Source organism: Carlito syrichta, unplaced genomic scaffold (genome assembly GCF_000164805.1).
Source record: "Carlito syrichta isolate Samal-C Ts95f unplaced genomic scaffold, Tarsius_syrichta-2.0.1 Scaffold306519, whole genome shotgun sequence".
In the NCBI taxonomy this organism is placed as follows: domain Eukaryota; kingdom Metazoa; phylum Chordata; class Mammalia; order Primates; family Tarsiidae; genus Carlito; species Carlito syrichta.
In genome coordinates this window covers 206595-227851 of record NW_007250615.1, presented here as the reverse complement: position 1 = coordinate 227851, position 21257 = coordinate 206595, and the positions used below count along the sequence as shown (strand labels likewise).

General features: G+C 35.2%; 1 protein-coding gene across 1 annotated transcript in view; it reads left to right on the top strand.

Moving 5' to 3' along the window:
- Window positions 1-21257, top strand: part of LOC103265396 (neurobeachin) — a gene marked incomplete at its 5' end in the record, with an annotated part of 269835 nt that overhangs the window by 48800 nt on the left and 199778 nt on the right. The gene's annotated exons all lie outside the window — the stretch shown is intronic.

Below are 21257 nucleotides of genomic sequence, written 5' to 3'. Positions count from 1 at the left end.
GCGCTACCACGCCCGGCTAATTTTTGATTTATTGTAGAGATGAGGTCTCGCCAGGTTGCCCAGGCGGATCTCAAACCCACGGGCTCCTCAGGCAATTCACTCACTTCAGCCTCCCAAAGCTCAGGATTACAGGCTGAGCCACTGAGCCTGGCAAATATTCTTTTAAAAATATATTTTCTATACAATTCAACCCAAGTAAGTGGTACTAACATTTAAGTATTACTAGAACCTCACTATTGCCAATTCTTTTTGGTGCTTAAGTTTGCAAAGAGTTTATTGATAATACTGATGAAAACTGTATAAAATGCAAATAAGACATATATCTAATATGCTGTATAGTCTTGAAGTTTACATTTAAAAATTTGGTACCAAATCAATAGTGACATCGGGAGAACAGAAATATTATTGTAGAAAAATTATTGTATAATACATGTATATTCCTTTTCTGCAATAATGTTATATATAGATGAGATTATATAGAAAGAAAGGATTGTATGTGTATGTACATGTATATATACATACAAGGAACTGTAAGTACACTAGAAGATAGACTATTGGGGGTGAGAAGCATATGCCCTATTAATATTAAGAGATAAGGATGGCTTCTATAACTTCAGTTAATTTAGATAAATTGACTTGGAGAAAGTTAAAGCATTGTAGCTTTAGCTGCAGCCTCTTAAAAATATCAAGAGAATACATATAAAAATATGGAAAAAGATGAAAACTCATAATACAAAATTAAAAATAACAAGCAGTTCTTGTACAAAAATGGTTGTTTGACAGTCTCTTCTTCTTTTCCTATAAAATTCACAAATAATGCAACAAGGAGTAGAAAATGATATCTTTCACTATCACAATTGTTAGCAAAATTAGAAGGTAGCTACGATGCCAAAATATGAGTACCAGTTGCTTAAAGCTACAAAGATTGGGTAAAAACTGAAGGATAAAGAAAAGAGAAAATACAGAGATTGGTGAGAGAGTTCAATAACAGCAAATCTCGCCAAGTGTCAGTCATAGTATACTTTCTGAAGATGAAAGACTCACCTCTGGGTATAAAAGTAGATTATTTGTTTGAAATAATAGATATACATCATGGCTGATAGTAAATTCCTTTTTGAATCAAACTGGTTTCAAAAAAGCAGAAGATGTATAACAGAATTGCACAGTTGAGCTATATTTATAAGATGCTGTCTGTCTCTGTGGCTGTACAGAAAGAGACAGTTTTGGGATTGTAAAAGCAAAAAGATTATTGTTGCCCCTTCTTTTTTACATATATGTATGGAAACCTCTTCCAAATGGCTGGTCCAGGTAAATTTGACTATATCAGAATAATTGGCACAGCATCAGTATAGATGTATCAGATAAAAAACATGGAAAAGTAAGTAAAACAAACCAGTAGATGAATGGCACTAGCCATATATAATAAATGTGACTTAAAAAATTACCATACATTAAAAAATAAGAAATAAATGAAATACTTCTGAGAAAGGACAACCACCAGACAGAATTTTGAGAAGTTGTATCCAGCTACTTGGGAGACTGAGGTGGGAGGGGCACTGAGCCTACGAGTTCAAGTGTATAACATGTCCAGATGGCTAGACCCCATCTTAAAAAAAACAATTGGAAGTATTTAATTATGAGCTAACAAAACTTTGGAAAAATATTGGGGGAAAGGAACTATCACACAAATGAAAATGAAATTGATAGGAGCTCAAAGGAAGATAAACTCTGTGGTTGACAGAGTAAGATACACGGAAGATAAAAATGAAAACAAAGCAAATAATATGTATGGATGAAAATATAAGAGTTTGAAGGATTTGAAAGAAATTCAGCGATAGAAAAACAAAGAATTTCCATTATGTCATAAAATAAGTTTCCAAAAGAGAATAGCAAAACAAATATTTAAAGCTATAATCCAATGTAGTGTTAATATAGATTTTGCCATGCTTTTAAGAACATACTGTGTGCCAGGGAAAACTGACCTCGAGTAGTCAGCATGAAGGTGGGCTATTGGACTTAAATATGAGAATCTGTGTCTAATAAATGTACAAGGAAAGAAACAGATGAGTCTGGCCTTAGACTTCTCTCAAACAGCATTCAGTACAGAAAATTGTAGAGCAGCAACCATAAGATACTTCAGTGAAGAAAGGAGGTGCCGAAGTCTCCTTAAAATAAGAAGAGTGCTGCCACATAATTTCTAACCATACGTGGGATTGTTTCTGTGCATAATTCTTGAGAAAATTACTAGAGACAAAATTCAGCCAATCAGGAATGCCTGGAGGAACTACAGCTAGGAACTGCTGGTGAACACTGAGTAAACATAATAGTAAAACTAAGACTAAAATAAGTGTTTGAGTTATTGTGACAGACCAGAATATACTTTTTGTGTGTGCCAATAGCGTACAAATGATGTAACTGTAATAAGTTGGGAGAGAACTAGGGAAAGAAGGACAGTAGAGTGCAGAGTGTCGGGATTTCCATGTCAGCTGACAAGTGAACTATTAGAAATACTTCCACAGTTTGATAATGTAAAAGAGAGGAAGATTTAAGGTATGCTGACTTTATCATTGCTCATAGTAGGAAAACATACTTTCTGAACAGATGGAAGTTTACTTATTCTTTTATAAAGATTACAAAATTACAAAAATCTCAAAATATTCAAATTTGGATAAAACTGAAAGCAGTATATATAATGAAACTCTTAAAAAACCTGTATAAGTCAGTAGATATAACATAAAATATAACATATCTGTGATCAGACGTATTTTTCATTAAACTAAATATAAAACTTGTTTTCTTTTTTTTTTTTTTTTTTTTTTTTGTGTTGGAATCTCACGCTGTCACCCAGACTGGAGTGCAGTGGCCGCTCCCGGCCACTGCAACCTCGACCTGCTGGGCTCCGGCGATCCTTCCGCCTCATCCTTCCAAGTAGCTGGAACTACAGGCGCGTGCTATCATGCCGGGCTAATTTTTGATTTATTGTAGAGATGAGGTCTCGCCAAGTTGCCCAGGTGGGTCTCAAACTCGCGGGCTCAGGCAATCCACTCACCTCAGCCTCCCAAAGCGCTGGAATTACAGGCTGAGCCACTGAGCCCGGCTTAAATGTAAAAACTTGTATAGATCATCTAGTATAAGAAAAATAATTAAAACTGATCACAGAAATAAAAAACCAGTTCCCTATGCAAGAAACATACCAAAAAACAAGAGTGGTTTAGAAAGGTTGAAAATAATAGTATGAGCAAAGGTATACCATATAAATGCCAAAAAAACAAAAAGCAGGAATCTTAATGTTAATATTGGACAAATTAGAATACAAGCCAAAAAGCAATAAACATTGAAACATTTCATAAAACAGAGTTATAGGAGAAATAGGCAGTCATTATTGTTTAAGACTTTAAAACAAACTTTAAATCTCTTATCTCAGTTCACAAAAGGTTAAAAAAAAAAGTAATCTAAATAATATGAATCTGATTGATGTAGATTGAGCTCTGTACCATGTAAATATAAGAGAGAACCCCTAAAAAACTGGAATTATTTTTTGGAGGGCCAGACCCTCATAGTATGGGATTCCCCTCCTATGTAAGTGTTCTAGGAACACACTGGCATCACTGTATCAGCTAACGTTGTTGTGAAAGGGTGCATTTGGCATTTGGAGATTCTTTCTGTGTGTTTACCTGTTTCATGATGGGTGATTTACAAGCATACCTTCCCACAGTGTGCTAAGTGTTCAACATGAGTGTTCAACAGTTTTTGACCAAAACTACCATCCCTATTCACCTGATCTCGCCCTGAGTGACTTTGTTTCCCTGATGAAAAAAGTCTTCAAAGGGAAATGTTTTGACTGTGGAAGAGGTAAAACAAAAATTGGCAGAAGCACTATAAGGCATCAGAAGTGATGTGTTCAAAAACTATTTTGAACAGTGGAAAAAGCATCTAGATAGGTGTATTGCACCAAACGGAGTGTACTTTGGAGGTGACTGAAGTTTACATATATGTGAATACCTACACAATTTTTAGTAAATAAATTCCAGTGTTTTCTGGTTCCCTCCTCATAGAGAATATAATTTCACGTGATCGTGGAACATTTATGAAAATGTGACATGGTATAGCAGACGTCAATGAAAAAATTCTAAACCGAAACTGACAAGATTCTCTCATTAATGTGTAATAATATTAAGACATAAGAACACAATCATAAACCGAAAAATTCTAAAACCTAGAAATTTAACATTTGTTAAACAACTAAATGTCAGAAAATGCACACCAAAATTTCAGAAAGTTTTAGATAACAGTTTAAGAAAAAAACCTATGGAATACAGTTAAAGAAATGTGTGGAGGAGTATCTGTAGCAAGGAAAGATATGAACAAAGAATTAAGCTATAAAAAGAATAACCAAATAAATCAAAGGAACATGGAAGGAAGTAACACATAAAAAGCTAGGCACTAATGATTCAGAATACAGAAAAACTTTTCAAAGACTGATTTTAAAATATTGTGATAGAATGTTATGTCATCTCTTGGCGTCTCAAGAAGGGGCAAAAATATGAATATAAAAAATGATGATTTTCCTAAATAATATAGAAATGGAGTAAAAGACTCTAAATAGTTAGCTTTGAAACTGATATGAAACGCGACTCAGCAGAAAGACTTTGGGAAAGTCTCAGGATATAAAATAAATGTGCAAAAGACAGTTTCATTCCTATACACCAACAATAAAGAAACAGAAACCCAAATAAAAAACACAATACCATTCATAATAGCCACACACAGAAAAAGAAAGAAATACCTCGGCATCTTCCTAATCAAGAGAAGTGAAAGATCCTTACAATGAGAACTAGAAAACACTGATCAAAGAAATCAAAGGTGACGCAAATGGAAAAATATTCCAATCTCATGGATTGGAAGAATCAACATTGTTAAGATGTCCATCCTACCCATGGCAATCTACAGATTTAATGCAAAACCCATTAAATTACCAGCAGCATTCTTCTCAGACCTGGAAATGAAAATACAGAAATTCATATGAAAATGTAAACGACCACGAATAGCCAAAACAATCCTCAGCAAAAGAAACAAAGCAGGAGGTATCACAGTCCCAGACATTAAACTTTATCATAAAGCTATAATAATCAAAACAGCCTGGTATTGTTACAAAAACAGGCATATAGACCAATGGAACAGGATAGAAATTCCTGAAGCAAAAACTCAATTTCTCAACCAACTCGTCTTCGATAAAACCTCCACCATCAACCACTGGGGAGACGAGAACCTATTCAGTAAATGGTGCTGGGAAAACTGACTGACCACATGTAAAAAGATTAATACAAGACCCCTACCTATCCCCATACACAAAAATCAACTCTAAATGGATCAAAGACCTAAATGTAAACCCTCAAACTATAAGAACCTTAGAAAATGCAAGAGACACACTTATGGAAATTGGAACTGGCAACCAATTCCTGATCAAAACCCCAAATGCCCTTGCCATAAGAGATAAGATAGACAAGCGGAATCTCATCAAACCGCCAAGCTTGTGCAAAGCCAAAAAAACCATCAAGAGAATGGGGAAACAGCCCACAGAATGAGAAAAATATTTGCCACTGTATATCTGACAAAGACCTAACATCTTGGATCCAAAAACAAACAACCCCATTACAAAACGAGCAAAAAATATGAATAGACACTTCTCAAAAGAAGATAAATGAGCAGTCAACAGATACATGAAAAAATGCTAAACCTCACTAGTCATCAAAGAAATGCAAATTAAACCATGTTGACATACCACTTAACTACAGACAGGATGGCCATCATCAATAACTCAAAACACAACAGATGCCGGAGAGGATGCAGGGAAAAGGGAACACTTCTCCACTGTTGAAGGGAGTGTAAACTAGTATAACCTCTGTGGAAAACAGTTTGGCAATTCCTAAAAGATTTAAAAATCGACCTTCCATATGACCCTGGAATTCCTCTACTGGGAATATACCTGGAGGAATTCAGATCACTATGAAAAAGATACCTGCACACACATGTTTATTGCAGCATTATTCACAATAGCAAAAACATGGAACCAACCGTGCTGCCCATCGTGAGGACTGGATTTTTAAAATGTGGTACATATATACAATGGAATAATACACAGCCATTAAGAAGGACAAAATTATGAATTTCGCAGCAACTTGGATAGATTTAGAGACTGCAATACTGAGTGATCTATCACAGAAACAAAGATCTAAATACCACATATTCTCACTCATAAGTGAATCTTGAACAATTACCATAATATTATAAGAAAGGGTTTGGCAGTAGTGAGAAACCATGGGGAGGGGGCAATGAGATTGACAGTAGTGGGAAACTGCCAAGGGAGGGGGAGGGGACACATTATCAACATGGGTACCTGCATGATGAACATTTGTATACCTAACTCTGAATTGTTTCCCATGTCTTTAAAATAAAAATATGGCTGGGCTTGGTGGCTCAGCCTGTAATCCTAGCGGTTTGGGAGACCGAGGCGATGGATTACCTGAGCCCGCTGGTTTGAAATCAGCCCGGGCAAGTTGGCGAGACCTCATCTCTACAATAAATGAAGAAAAAAAAATTAGCCAGACATAGTATCACGCACCTGTAGTTCTGGCTATTTGGAAGGCTGAAGGATTGCCGGATCTCAGCATTTTGATGCTGGGGTGGCCGTGACTATGCCACTGCACTCCAGTGGGTGACAGAGTGAGACTCCAACTCAAAAATAAATAAATTAATAAATATGTAAATAAAAAGAGAAAGAGGATGTGAAAGACTTATAAAGGAAAATATACAGAAACATTTGAAAACAGACCAGCTGGGCTCGGTGGCTCAACCTGTAATCCCAGCACTTTGGGAGGCTGAGGTGAGTGGATTGCCTGAACCTGCGGGTTCGAGACCCGCCTGGGCAACTTGGCGAGACCTCATCTCTCCAATAATCAAAAAATCAGCCGGGTGTGGTAGCGCGTGCCTGTAATTCCGGCTACTTGGAAGGCTGAGGCGGAAGGATCGCTGGAGCCCAGCAGGTCGAGGTGGCGGTGGCCGGGAGCGGCCACTGCACTCCAGTCTGGGCAACAGAGTGAGACTCCAACTCAAAAAAAAAAAAAAGAAAAGAAAAAAAAAGAAAACAGACCAGTGCTACTTGTAATAAGAAAAATACAAACTATAACTAAAGTGAGCCACTATTTTTCACATATTAGATTGACAGAATTCCCCAAATTTGACAATTGTCTCTGTCAGCTAAGTTTTGGGGGTAGCAAACACTCAAGCTAATTGGAGTGTAAATTAGTACAACCCCGGTGGAATGAAGATTATTAATTTTAATTGGCCTATTAAAATTATAAATACATATAAACTTTGTAACCCAGCAACCCTTGTACATATATGAAATGATGGTTATTCAGAGCTATTCATTATTGTGTCTATGATAGTAAAGTTTATGAGAAATCTTAAATTTCTATAAATAGGGGACTTGTTAAATAAATTACACTTCATCCATAAAATGAAATACTGTACAGTTATAAAACAAAATCATCGAGGTAACTATAATCTGATAACATAACTATTGTATAAAATAAAATAAAAAACAGTAAAAATGGGTATTTGTGTATATTTTTGTATAAAATAGAGAATATAAGAATATAGTAATGTAAGAAAATTCAGCAATATTCATAAGAAAAAGAAATTCAGTAACAGTGTTCATATTACGTTCTTCCTGATAAGATGTATTGAGGAGGTCCTTTACCACTATAATGTTTTTTCTGCCAAAGTAGCCCTGGCCTAGTCATGAGGAAGCATTGTACATACCCAGATTGAGGGACATTTCACAAAATGTCTTCAGAACTCTCAAGGGCATAAAAACAAGCAATGAATAACTGCCATAGACCAAAGGAATTTAAGGAGACATGGTGACTAAGTGAATTGTAGTAATCTAAGTTGGATCATGAACAAAAGAAGGACATTACTGGAAAAGTGGTGAAGTCAATAAAATCTGTACTTCAGTCGATAATATTATGTCACTATTGATTTCTTAGTTTTGATAAATGTATCACAGTTTGGGAAGACATTGACATTCGTGGGGGCTAGCTGATAGTATGGGAACTCTGTATACTATATTTTCAACTTTTTAATAAATCTAAATATTTTCCAAATTAAAAAGTTATATAGAGTGGAGAAGACAAACTGTTTCTCATAGTTGTATCCTGATAACTGTTACCCTCAGAACAGAATTCTACAAAGTGGTTTAGATGGATGAACAAAATACCCAAATGTTGTACCTTAATATAGCTGTGAAAAATTTAGCTTATACAAATTCTAAAGCACTTGTTACAGTATGACAAGATGTAGATCCTGGGAGTATGACAGTTGGAAGGAAACTTTCTTCCCCTCTACTCTCAATTCCAGGCTATTTGGCTCTTATAGAAACGCTGGTTCCTGTGTGTACCTAGGTATAAGTGAGTCTTGGTGGTTCTGTTGGGGTACCAGCAGAGAAAACAAGAGAACTGATGAGAGAATTTTTCTCTCGTGAGCTAGACAAGCAGCAGACCCCTAAGGTAAAAGACTAAAAGGCAGCAGATCTTGGGAGGCATTTTGCTCTCAAAGACCTCTGCTTCCCATTTCCTTTCCTCTTCGCTTTGTTCCTGCCTTCACCCCTACACCAGAGGAATATTAACATTGGCTTCCATGTGAATGACTACCAGAGGGTCAAGAGATGCGAAGTGAGGGGCTAAATCTTGCTGTCCTTACTTCTGATGTATTTGAAGATTGAAGTGCTAGGATACGGCATCCAGCGGCTGTTGTATAGGACTCACATCTTACAAAAGTTGTATAGAAAAAGTCAGTAGATTTAGAGGGTGCTTTGCCTGCTGACGCCTGTCGGGATCTCATCACTTGAAATTCACAGTCATGAGGTCTTCTGACTTTGACTCTGTGGATAATGAAGAGTAATAACTCATCTTAGGGGCCTGAAACAAGAAATAAGAGAGAATCGTCAAACTATGCACCCAATGAAATTAGAACTACAGCAAAAGCAATAGTGGAACATTTGAATTTCATTTTTACGAAGAGCATTTTAGATTCAAGTGAAACACCAGAGATGATATTTTTCACTTCTAGCTCATGATTTTTTTTTTTTTTGAGTTGGAATCTCATTCTGTCACCCAGACTGGAGTGCAGTGGCCGCTCCCGGCCACCGCAGCCTCGACCTGCTGGGCTCCGGCGGTCCTTCCGCCTCGGCCTTCCGAGTAGCCGGAATTAAGGCATGCACTACCACGCCCGGCTGATTTTTTGATTTATTGTAGAGATGAGGTCTCTGCTGCCCAGGCGGGTCTCGAACCTGCAGACTCAGGCAATCCACTCACCTCAGCCTCCCAAAGGCGCGGGATTACAGGCTGAGCCACTGATCCCGGCTCGCTCATGATTTTTTTTAACCCATTCACTCAGATTAGTTAACTGGAAGATCTCAAGCATGGACCCAAAATATAAAGTGACAGAAAAGATAAAGCCTTAGAAACAGGGGACTTAGCCTGTGATTAAAACAAGTTCTTGGAGGATAAAAATGATGGGTAAAACTAGATATCCTCAAAGACATAGAAATACTGGGTAAAATATGTCAAAAATCATTTTAGATATCTAGGTGAGAATACAAAAATAAGGGAAATGCTCATATGCCAACATTGAAAATTAAGCATGGAAGGAAAAACAAAACTTAAGTAACAAGGTAATTTTAAAATAAGCCGTGCAATTAAAAAAAATATTCCTAAGTAACTTGTAGAAATGAAAAGATGGTAATTAGAATAAATACCTCTATGGGCACATTTAACAGATTAGATGCAACTTCAGCAGGAATTGGTGAACTGGAAGGTAGAACTCAAGAAACTACCTGGAGTGCAATGCCAAGGAACAAGATAACAAACCTGAAAGGAGGTTAAGAGACATGGAGAACAAATGAGAGATTTAAATACAGCTAATAAGGATCACAGAAAAGGGGAAGAGAGAATGAGGAAGAGGCAATATTCAAAGAAAACTACTGAACAATTTTACAGAATTGATAAAGACCCGATTTCTCAGGTTTTAGAAGTAAAATGAGCTGTAAGCAGGAAAAATCAACATAAATTTTCACTAAAGAGAAACTGCAGAACACCAAACACAAAGGGAGCAACAAAGGGAAGCTAGCTTTACAATATTGAATCTATGTTTGTAAATAAAACAATATAGAATGCATTCATGAACAGATAGAGCAAAAACGAGATAGAAAGTCAATGGATTGACCCAAATACCTACAGGGTTTTAATGTATAATAAAGGTGCCATCTCAGATGAATGGAACACTTAAAATGATATGCTGTCATTTTAAAGAAGGAAACAAATGAGATGTAGGTGATTAGAACAAATGGACCACTCTGGTGGGGGATGTTGATAGGCGGGGATATGTATGGGGAGTATCAGACTCTGCCTTCTGCTTAATTTTACTCTGACTCCTAAATTGCTCTAAAAGGGTAAGGGAAAGATGATAGGGAAACGAGAAACCAAATGCCAGCAACAACAACAACAACTTGTGTGGGAAGGCTGTGAATGAAGGGGAAGGGGTATGGGTTGATGAGAAATCTCCTTGTATATCTTTTTATGCCATCATAATTTTTTAACTAAGTAGAAGTATTACCTAATAATTAAATGGTAAAAGCTGGTATAGCAACATTTAAATACATGAAAATAAAGTTTAAGGCAAAAGAATAATGAGAATAAAGATGGGTACCATATAATGAGAAAGTATAATTTCACTGGGAAGGTAAAACAATTTCAGGTGCATATACACTTAACAACATAGGTGAGGCATAGGAAGCAAGTATTGACTACATTTGAAAAAGAACAATAATTTACAAATTTTACCATTTTTTCTTTTTAAAAGAGCAAAAATTCTCAACATTATAAAAATTCACAAAAATTCTTAACATTATAAATTTGAAAAAATGTTAATAGGCTTGAGCAGCTTGCACATTCTTTTCAAGCATACACTAAACTGTATTATTTGTCTTGAGGCCCTAAAATAGCCTCAATAAGTTAAAAATATAGTTTTTATACTGATGATTTTTTCTGCCTACCATACAATTAAATGAGAAATCAGTGATGAGAAAATCAAACTTAAAAAATGGAAATACCTATTTTCTAAATAAAATAAGTCATTCATTTTTCAAATTATTTTTAATATTTCCAGTCAAAAGATATTGAAAATTCTGTATATTTACACTTGTGATATTTGGCCTAAATCACATTGGAGGCAATTTAAAGTTGTAAATTTTATGTTAATCATTTTTCTAGATTCTCATTTACACTTACCTCATTAATTGTTAGCCTAAGGAGGCAAAGGAAATAAATAATAAAGGGCAGATGCTAATGAGACAGAAAGCAAGACAGTGCAACAGCAAGACCAACAAGTTGTCTTATGTACTTATAAAATGCTTTCCAGTAACTAGGTGGGTAAAGAAGGAATGGGCCTCTATTTCTCATAATGAAATTAATACAACCTTCATACTCAAACTGGATATAGATTATAAATTAAAAGAAATTCATGGCTGGTCTTTCCTTTGAAAGTGAGTCATTAGTTTTTTGTTTTGTGTTGTTTTTAAGTATACATCATATCCACGTTGAGTGTAGTTATAGAATGCAAGAATGTTTCAAAATCAGGAATCTTTTCACATAATCTACTTATTATCAAAGGAGAAAAGCTGTTTAATTATAAGGTTTAAAACATTTCGCTGGCGTTCAGTACCCATTCATAGTAAAAATTCTTAGTAAACCACGAATAGAAAATGACTTATTAAACCTGAAAACATATATCTACTCAAAAACAAGTAGTGAAATGTTAGAAGCATTCCCTTTCAATAATGAACAATTAATGAAAGCATGCTTTCACCATCTCTGTTCCACATCCTATTGGGTATTATATTGGCATTTATAGAATATTCCACTTAATGCCAGCAAAATTGTTTTTAAGTGCATATGCAACATTTTCTGGAATGTATTATGAGTTGTGATCTAAAACATAAAACAAGTTTATATAAATTTAAAATATAATGTAATCAAACAAAATATGTTATCTGACCACAACAGAATTAAGTTAGGAATCAACAACAGAAAGATTTGGGAAATTTCATGATATTTGGATATTAAACAATATAAATGACCTCTGAGTCAAAGAAAGAAATAAAAACTGAATTAGAAGATAGTTTGAAATGAATGAAAACAAAACCACAGCATAGAACAATTTATTGAATCCTTATGTATTGCTGATGAAATGTCAAATTCTGTAGCCATGATCTGAAAGGGTTTTCTGATTTCTTAAAAAGTGTAACAAGAATTTACCGAACAACCTAGCATTAGCAAGCTTAGATGTGTACTCAAGAGATATGACAACATGTTTACACTTAGACTTGTTCTTAGTACAATTATTCATGAAACGGTTGGAAAGTCAGCTAGTGAATGGATAAACAAAATGTCCTATGTCTATACAATGAAAGACTATTGCACAATTAATAGGAGACAAGCTACTGATGTACAGTGTAACATAATGAATACTAAAAGCATTATGCTAAGTGAAAAATACAAAAAACTGCATATTGCATGATTTCATTTGTATGAAATGTCTAGAATACAGATTAACAGTTATATGGGACTACTAATGAGAGTGGGAATTAACTGCAAAATGTCCTGTAACTGTTGTGGTGAAAGTTGCATGACTCTATAGAGAGTTGTTTTTTAAAAAATCACTTAATTGTCCACTTAAAAAGCATGTGAATCTTATTGTATGTGTATTATGCCTCGATAAGGCTAGTAAAAATTTTGAAAAGTAAAACTTAAAGCTTAGAAAACATGGAACCATAGTATTGTCACCTTGGGTTAAGGAAAGTTTTCAAAAACAAAAAATAAATGTGAATCATACAGAAAAAAGTTGATAAATCTGACCATTAAAATAAGAAGTACTTTGAAAGATACCATAAAAAGTGAAAAGACAAGCTACAAAGTGCAGTTTATCTAGAATACAGTGGATTGTATCCTGAATGTATAAAAAAAATCATGCAAATAAATTAGAAAAAGAAAATACATTAAGTGTATAAAGATGCTTTCCTCTCTTTAAAAAAATTCATGTTTTAAAAAAATGAGTACAGAAAGGAATAGCAAGCAAAAATAAAGCAATGTTTACTGGCAACTCAGGTTTCTTCTTCAATAAATTGCCTGTTTTGTGCTTCCAAATGCCATCTGATTTTTATAGTGTCACCAATAGTCCGGTTTTCTTCAACAATAGTGTCAACAATAAAAATCAGATGGCATTTGAAAGCACAAAATAGGCAATTTATTGAAGAAGAAACCTGAGTTGCCAGTAAACATATGGGAAAGATACTCAATTTCAGTAGTAATCAAAAAAGTGCAGATAAAAGTTGCTTTTAATGCTCATCAGGATGATAAACTTCAAAACTTTTGACCATACCAAGTGTTGACAAAGGATGTAGAAGCCTGTTTAGATCACTGTGGAATCGTATGTTGGTACAACTGCCATTGAAGAATAATTGAAAGATGCTTATGCTAAGTAATTCTCTCCTTCACATAGAAAGACCCTTATGTATATGCATAAATGTTCAGTGTAACATTGCTGAAAATAATGGAAAGGTAGAAATAGCATAAAAGAACATTAACAGAAGAGTAAATAAATGAATTGAGGTGTATTCATACAATTGGATATATTCAGAACTGAACATCAATGACCTAAAGTTACCTTCTACAGACCTAATATGAAGCAGTATACCTAATTGCAGAAGGACACTTCATAAATGATACTAATTATTTAAATGTCAAAAATATACAAAGACAAATTATAAATTGTTTAGTAGTAGATGCACATGTAATAACAGTATAAAGACCTACCTGGTAGTTAAAATATATGATTATAGATTACTCCTAAATGAGAAAAATGAGATCATGGTCAGAAATCCAGAAGTGCTTATTGTTATATTTTATTTCTTAAGTTGTTTGGTGGCTGCATAAGTATTTATTATATGATTTCCTCACTTTAAAAACAATTCATGTTTATAAAAACTGAGTTCAGAAAGGAAGAGCAAGCAAAAATAAAGCAGAAATTTATTGGCACTATAAAAATCAAGTGGCATTTGGAAGCACAAAACAGAATGAGTTAAACTTAAAAGTTCGAAATAAGATATTGAAAGACATAATGTATTTTGAAAGGCACAATATAAGACGATGTTATGGTCTTAAACTTGAAAACATCAAATATTGCAGACAAATATAGAAAGCAAAACCCATTAAAAATGCAGTAAGAACTTGCTAAAATACAATAATGGTATAGGCAATATATTTCTCTCAGGATGGGATCAATTGAGTAGATAAAACATAAAGACAGAGAAATTGAGTAGTATATTCATAAAACTTGACTCAATAAATATCTATTCAATTTTATATCCTTTGATAATATACTTTATGGCTAAAGAAAATTTACAAAAAAAGTCATATCCTCAGCCATAAAATGAAATAAGTAGACAAAATAGAGATTTTATTGACCACTATTTCCTGACCATAATGTAATAAAATTGGAAATCAAAAAAGAAATTGTGCATAAAATTCTTAACTACTTAGAAATTAAGAAACAGTGCCAGGTGTACCTTAATGAATAGAAGGATATAAAAAGAAAATTAGAAATTATGTAAAATTATCTGTACATCATAGCAAAAACTTACTCAGAAGTGAATATTCTACTGTTGAAAATTTGAAGAAATTTGGACTCATATGACAACATTGATTAAAGGACAAAAAAGTAATCTAGGAAGTACGGATTAGTAAGGATGGAGACTAACATGAAGAAGTAGAAAATAAAACAGGAAACTGTTGAAACATATAAGATAATTTTTTGAAGGAATTAATAACATGAATAAAACTTTTCCATACCTCGTTAAGATAAAATAGTGAAAAGATTTGGAATGAGGAAAGGCTTTTATAATTATAGCACAGATTCTAATAATTATGAGAAAAATATGTTACTTTATGGTTACATACAAGAGGGTTACTTCTCTTTCTTGATAATAACATCATTTTATTCTATATGTTAGGGCTGATTTGGGGGGTTTTTCACACGTATGCATAGTACTCCGTCCATCCAGTAAAAATTGGGAAGCGTAACATTAGGTAATTAATAAACAAGGTAGAACTGTAGGAGCACATAAAATGACCTATTTTGCTTCACTAGTAATCATAGTAATATACTATGCTTCCTTAATCCTTAGGTTTGTTTTGCTATAGTTTCCCTGCAAACATTGGTTCATGCAGTCTGAGTTCTTAAACTTACCCATTGTAGCATCAAAGTAGAAGGCTGAGGAGATGTAGGTAAAAACCTCAAATAATATTACAATTGTCCAGATAGATTGTAGAAGATTAAAAATATAGTAATGCCCACTAGGTGAATAAGTAGTGCTTCTTACTACATAATAATAGTTAATGAAAATTAGAAATGTAAATAAAATTATACATTGTTTCCCGAAAACCAGTCAAGAGTTAAAACTTTGGTAAGTGAAGAACTATAGCGTGTACCTTAATGGAAAGACTCAATTATATAAAAGTACAATTGTAATAAATCAATTTTTAAACTTAATGTGGTTTTGGTAAAAATCCCAATTTTTCTTTAAAGCTTTTCACAAACTTTTTTTCCTCATTTTAACTAATTTTTTTTTATTTTAAAATTTTTTCCCCTTTATTTTGAAGATGTGGGGTACAATTCTGGGTTAGGTATACAAATGTTCATTTTGCAGATACCCTTGTTGATGAGCTGTGTCCCTCCCTCCCTTGGCAGTTTCCCTCAACTGTCTATCCCACCCCACTCCCCTGGCAGTTTCCCACTACTGCCAGTCCCTTTCTTAAAGTATTATAATAGTTGTTCATCCACTTATGAGTGAGAACATATGGTACTCTATTCTTTGTATCTGTGATAGAACACTGTGTATGATAGGCTCTAAATCCATCCAAGTTGCTGCAAAGTCCATGTTTGTCCTTCATTATGGCTGCATAATATTCCATTGTGTATATGTACCACCCTTTTTTAATCCAGTCCAGTTTCAGTGGGTAGCACGGTTGGTTCCATGTTTTTGCTATTGTGAGTAGTGCTGCAACAAACATGCACATGCAGGTATCTTTTTTGTAGAATATTTGAGTTCCTCTGGGTATATTCCCAATAGCGGGATTGCTGGGTCATATGGAAGGACAATTTCTTGTTCTTTCAGAAATCGCCACACTGTCTTCCAAAGAGGTTGCACTAATTTACATTCCCACCAGCAGTGTAGATGTGTTCGTTTTTCTCCACATCCTCGCCAGCATTTGTTGTTTGTTTTATTAATAAAAGCCATTTTTGGTAGGTGGTATCTCAGTGTGACTTGATTTGCATTTCTCTGATGATGAGTGAGGCTGAGCACTTTTTCATATGCCTGTTGGCTGCTCGTATGTCTTCTTTTGAGAAGTGTCTATTCATGTCTTTTGCCCACTTTTTGTTTATTTATTTATTATTTAGAGTCAGAGTGTCATTCTGGAGCTCAGACTGGAGTGCAGTGGCACGCTCATGGCCACCTCAGTGTTGACCTGCTAGGTTCCGATGATCCTTCTGCCTCAGCCTTTCAAGTAGCTGGAACTATTGGTGCGCATTACCACGCCCGGCTAACTTTTTGATACAATGTAGAGACGAGGTCTCCCCAAGTTGCTCAGGCTGGTCTCGAAGCCCTGGGCTCAAGCATCCTCTTGCTCCGGTCTCCTAAAGTGCTGAGATTACAGACCTGAGCCAACATGCCTGGCATTTTTGCCCACTTTGTAAAATGGGGCTGTTTATTTTTTTCCTTTCATCACATATGAGTTCCTTGTAGATCCTAGATGTTAGGCCTTTGTCAGATATTCAGGTGGCAATTATTTTTTCCCATTGTGTGGGATGTCTCTCTGCTGCTCTCTTGATGGTTTCTTTTGCTTTGTCGAAGCTTTTCAGTTTGATGAGGTCCCACTTGTCTATCTTATCTCTTGTGACACGGGCACTTGGGGTTTTGATCAGGAATTCGTTCTCAGTTCCAGTATTCATAAGGGTGTCTCCTGCATATTCTAAGATTTTTACAGTTTGAGGTTTTATGTTTAGGTCTTTGATCTATATAGAGTTAATTTTTGTATCTGGTGATAGGTAGGGGTCCTGTTTCAGTCTTCTGCATGTGATCAGCCACTTCTCCCAGCACCATTTACTAAATAGGTTCTCCTCTCCCCAGTGGTTGTTGGTGGAAGCTTTGTCAAAGATGAGTTGGTTGAGAAATTGGGGCTTTGCTTCCGAAATCTCTGTCCTGTTCCATTGATCTATGTGCCTGTTCTTGTACCAATTCCAGGCTGTTTTGATTATTGTTGTTTTATAATAAAGTTTGAAGTCTGGAAGTTTGATAACTTCTGATTTGTTTCTTTTGCTAAGGATTGTTTTGGCCGTTTGTTGTCATTTATTTTTCCATATGAATTTCTATATTGCCATTTCCAGATCAGAGAAGAATGATGTTGGTCATTTAACGGGTATTGTGTTGAATCTGAAGATTGCCTTTTGTAAGAAGGACATCTTAACAATATTGATTCTTCCTATTCATGAGCATGGAATATTTTTCCATTTGCTTGTGTATTCTCGAATTTCTTTGAGCAGTGTTTTCTAGTTCCCATTGTAAAGGTCTTTCACTTCTCTGGTTAGGAAGATGCTGATGTATTTCATTTGGGGGAGGCTATTGTGAATGGGATTGTGCTTTTAATTTGATTCTCTGCCTGCTTGTTGTTTGTGTGTAAGAATGTGACTGTCTTTTGCACATTTATTTTGTACCCTGAGACTTTGCCAAAGTCCTGTATCACGGCGAGCAGGTTTTTGACAGATTCTCTTGGATTTTTGAGGTATAGGATCATATCATCAACAAAGAGGGATAACTTAACTTCCTCTTTTCCTATTTGGATACCCCTGATTTCCTTCTGTTGTCTAATTGCTCTGGCTAGGACTTCCAACACAAAAGGGATGAGAATGGGCAGCCTTGTCTTGTTCCAGTTTTCAGGGGAAATGTTTCCAGTTTCTGTTCACTTAGGAATATGCTAGCTGTGGGTTTATCCTAGATGGCGCTTATTATTTTGAGGTATGTTTGTTCTATACCTAGGTGTTTAATCAAGAAGAGATGTTGAGTTTTATCAAAAACTTTTTCTACATCTAATGATGTAATCCTGTGGTTTTTGTTTTTACATCTGTTGATGTATTTAATTACGTTTATGGTCTTGTGAATGTTGAACCAGCTCTGTGTCCAGATGTTGAAGCCTACTTGAACATGTTGGATGATTTTTGAGATTTCTTGTTGGATCCGATTTGCTAGAATCTTGCTGAGGATTTGTACATCTATGTTCATAAGGGATATTGGCCTGTAGTTCTCTTTTTTTTTTTGCTGAATCCTTAACCCATTTGGTTATTAGTTTCATGTTAGTTTCATAAAATGATCTGCGGAGAATTCTATCTTAATTGCCTGGAATACTTTTAGTAGGATTGGTATTAGCTCCTCCTTGTACATTTTGTAGAATTCTGCTGGAAAGCTGTCTGGTTCAGGGCTTTTTTTTGTAAGTAGTTTTCTTATGACAGAGTCAATTTTCTGTGTTGTTTTTGGTCTATTTTGTGTCTCAGTGTCTTCTTGCCTCAGCCTTGGGAGGTTGTGTGATGACAGAAAGTCCTCCATTTCATTTAGGTTATCAAGTTTGTTTCCATACAGGTGTGTATAGGAATCTCTGATAATTTTCTGTATTTCTTCAGGGTTAGTTATGATTTGATCTTTTGTATTTCTGATTGTGTTTATTTGGGCTTTTTTACTCTTTTTCTTGGTCATTCTGGACAGGGGTCCATCGATCTTGTTTATCCTTTCAAAGAACCAGCTTTTTGTTTTGTTGATTTTTTTCCTATGATATTTTTGTCTTCTGTGTCCCGTATTTGGGCTCTTATTTTGGTGATCTGAATTCTTCTGCTAAAGTTAGAGTTTTGGTGGTCTTGCCTTTCTAGTTCCCTTAGGTGATTTGTTAGGCTGTTAACTTGTGATTTTTTAATTTTCTTGATGTGTACCCACAGAGATATAAATTCCCCTCTTAGAAATGCTTTTGTGGCATCCCAGAGGTTTTGGTACAATGGTTCGTCATTTTTGTTTGTTTCCAGGAATCTTTTATTTTTTGCTTTGATTTCAGTGTTGACCCAGTAGTTGTTCAGCATCATGCTGTTTAGTTTTCATGTCTTTGTGGGCTTTGGGGAAATTTTGTTGGTGTTGATATTTATTTTTATTCCACTATGGTCTGAGAAGGTACATGACAATATTTCTACCTTAGGGAATTTCTTTATGCTTTATTTGACGGCGGAAGTGATCCATCTTGGAGTACGTTCCATGTGGTGGTGAGTAAGTAGAATATATATTCTGTCGTTGTTGGATGGTATATTCTGTAGGTGTATATTAAGTCCATTTGGTTGAGTGTCAAGTTGAGGTTCCAGATCTCCTTGTTGATTTTTGTCTCGATGGTCATTCTCGGGTTGTTAGTGGGGTATTCAAGTCCCCAACTATAATAGTTATAGAATCAATATCTTTTTTTAGTTTACTTAGTAGTCGCTTTATGAATGCTGGTGCTCCTGTGTTGGGTGCATATGTGTTTAGGGTGGATATTTCTTGATGGAGTGAACCTTTTATCATTATGTAGTGTTCTTTCATATCTTTTAAAATATTTGATAGCTTAAAGTTTGTTTTGTCTGATATTTATATCGTAGCTCCTGCCTTTGTGATTCATTTGCTTGGAAACTTGTCTTCCATCCTGTAACTTTGAGTCTGTGTGCATCTCTTGTGGTGAGATGAGTTTCCTGGATACAGCTAATAATTGTGTCATGATTTCTTATCCAGTTTTCCATTCTGTATCTTTTCAGTGGTGCATTTAGTCCATTCACATTCAAGCTGATTGTTGAAATGTGATTGTTTATCCCTGTCATGAAGTTCTTATAAAGTCTTTTCTATGCTTGTTTCCTTTTAGCTTTGGGTTGATGTATGTATGTGTTTTCAAGTTTGTTGTTGCGATGTATTCTCTGTTGATTCTGTGCTCCGCTGTTCTTTTGGGAAGTATGTGGTCCCTTCATGTTTTTCTTTCTTCTGTGCTTAATACCTTTTGTACATCTCCTTTAGAGCTGGTCTGGAAACTGCATAATCTGTTAGAAATTGAATGTCTGGGAAGGATTTTAATTCTCCATCGGTGATGACACTGAACTTGACTGGGTAGAAATTTGTTGGTTGAAATTGTTTATCTTTGAGGACTTTGAATATTGGACTCCATTTCCTTCTTGCTTGTAGTGTTTCTGCCGATAGGTCTGCTGTGATTCTGATTGTTTTTTCCCAGTAGGTTGACTGACCTTTCTCTCTTGCCGCCTTTAGGATTTTTTGTTTTGTGTCTACTTAGTGTAGGCATATTACTATGTGTCTAGCAGTTGGTCTTCTCATTTGATGTCTTGTGGGGGTTCTATGTATCTCTTGTGTTTGGCCAGTCACGTCTCTGGTTAGATGGGGAAAGTTTTCTTGAATAACCTCCTGGAATACTTACTCTAAGGTGTTCTCCATTTTTCTTTCTTCTTCTGGAGTATCAGTCAGTCATAGGTTTGGCTTCTTGATATACTTAACACATCTCCTGTAGGCTTTGTTCTTTCCGAATTTTCTTTCTGTGTTTTTTACAGATTGGGTTAATTCCATATTCTGGTCTTCAAGTTCTGAGATTCTTTCTCTTGCTATATTTATTCTATTTTCCATGCTTGTCATCTTGTTTTTTATTTTCTGGATGAAATTTTTATGTCCAAAATCTGTTACACATTCTTTCAGTGTTTCATCTCATTTTTCTTGAGTCTTATTCACTCTTTCCATCCATTCCCTAATCTCTGTTTTATTCTAGGGCTAGTCATTGGTGACTTCAATTGCTTGGGCTCTGAGGTCTGATTTTTCAGATGTTTTCTCTTTGTCACACTGGAAATTAATTACCTGTGGTCTTCCATTGGTTTTTCCTCATTTGTGTCAGTTCTTTCTCTTTTTTCTTTAGTTCTGTTATTCAGTGGCAGTGGGAGAGGCTTTACTTCGGATATTTGCTTAGCCAACTATTCTTCCCTGTTTTGGTCTCTGGATGTGTTCTATTTTTAAACAGGGCTGTGGG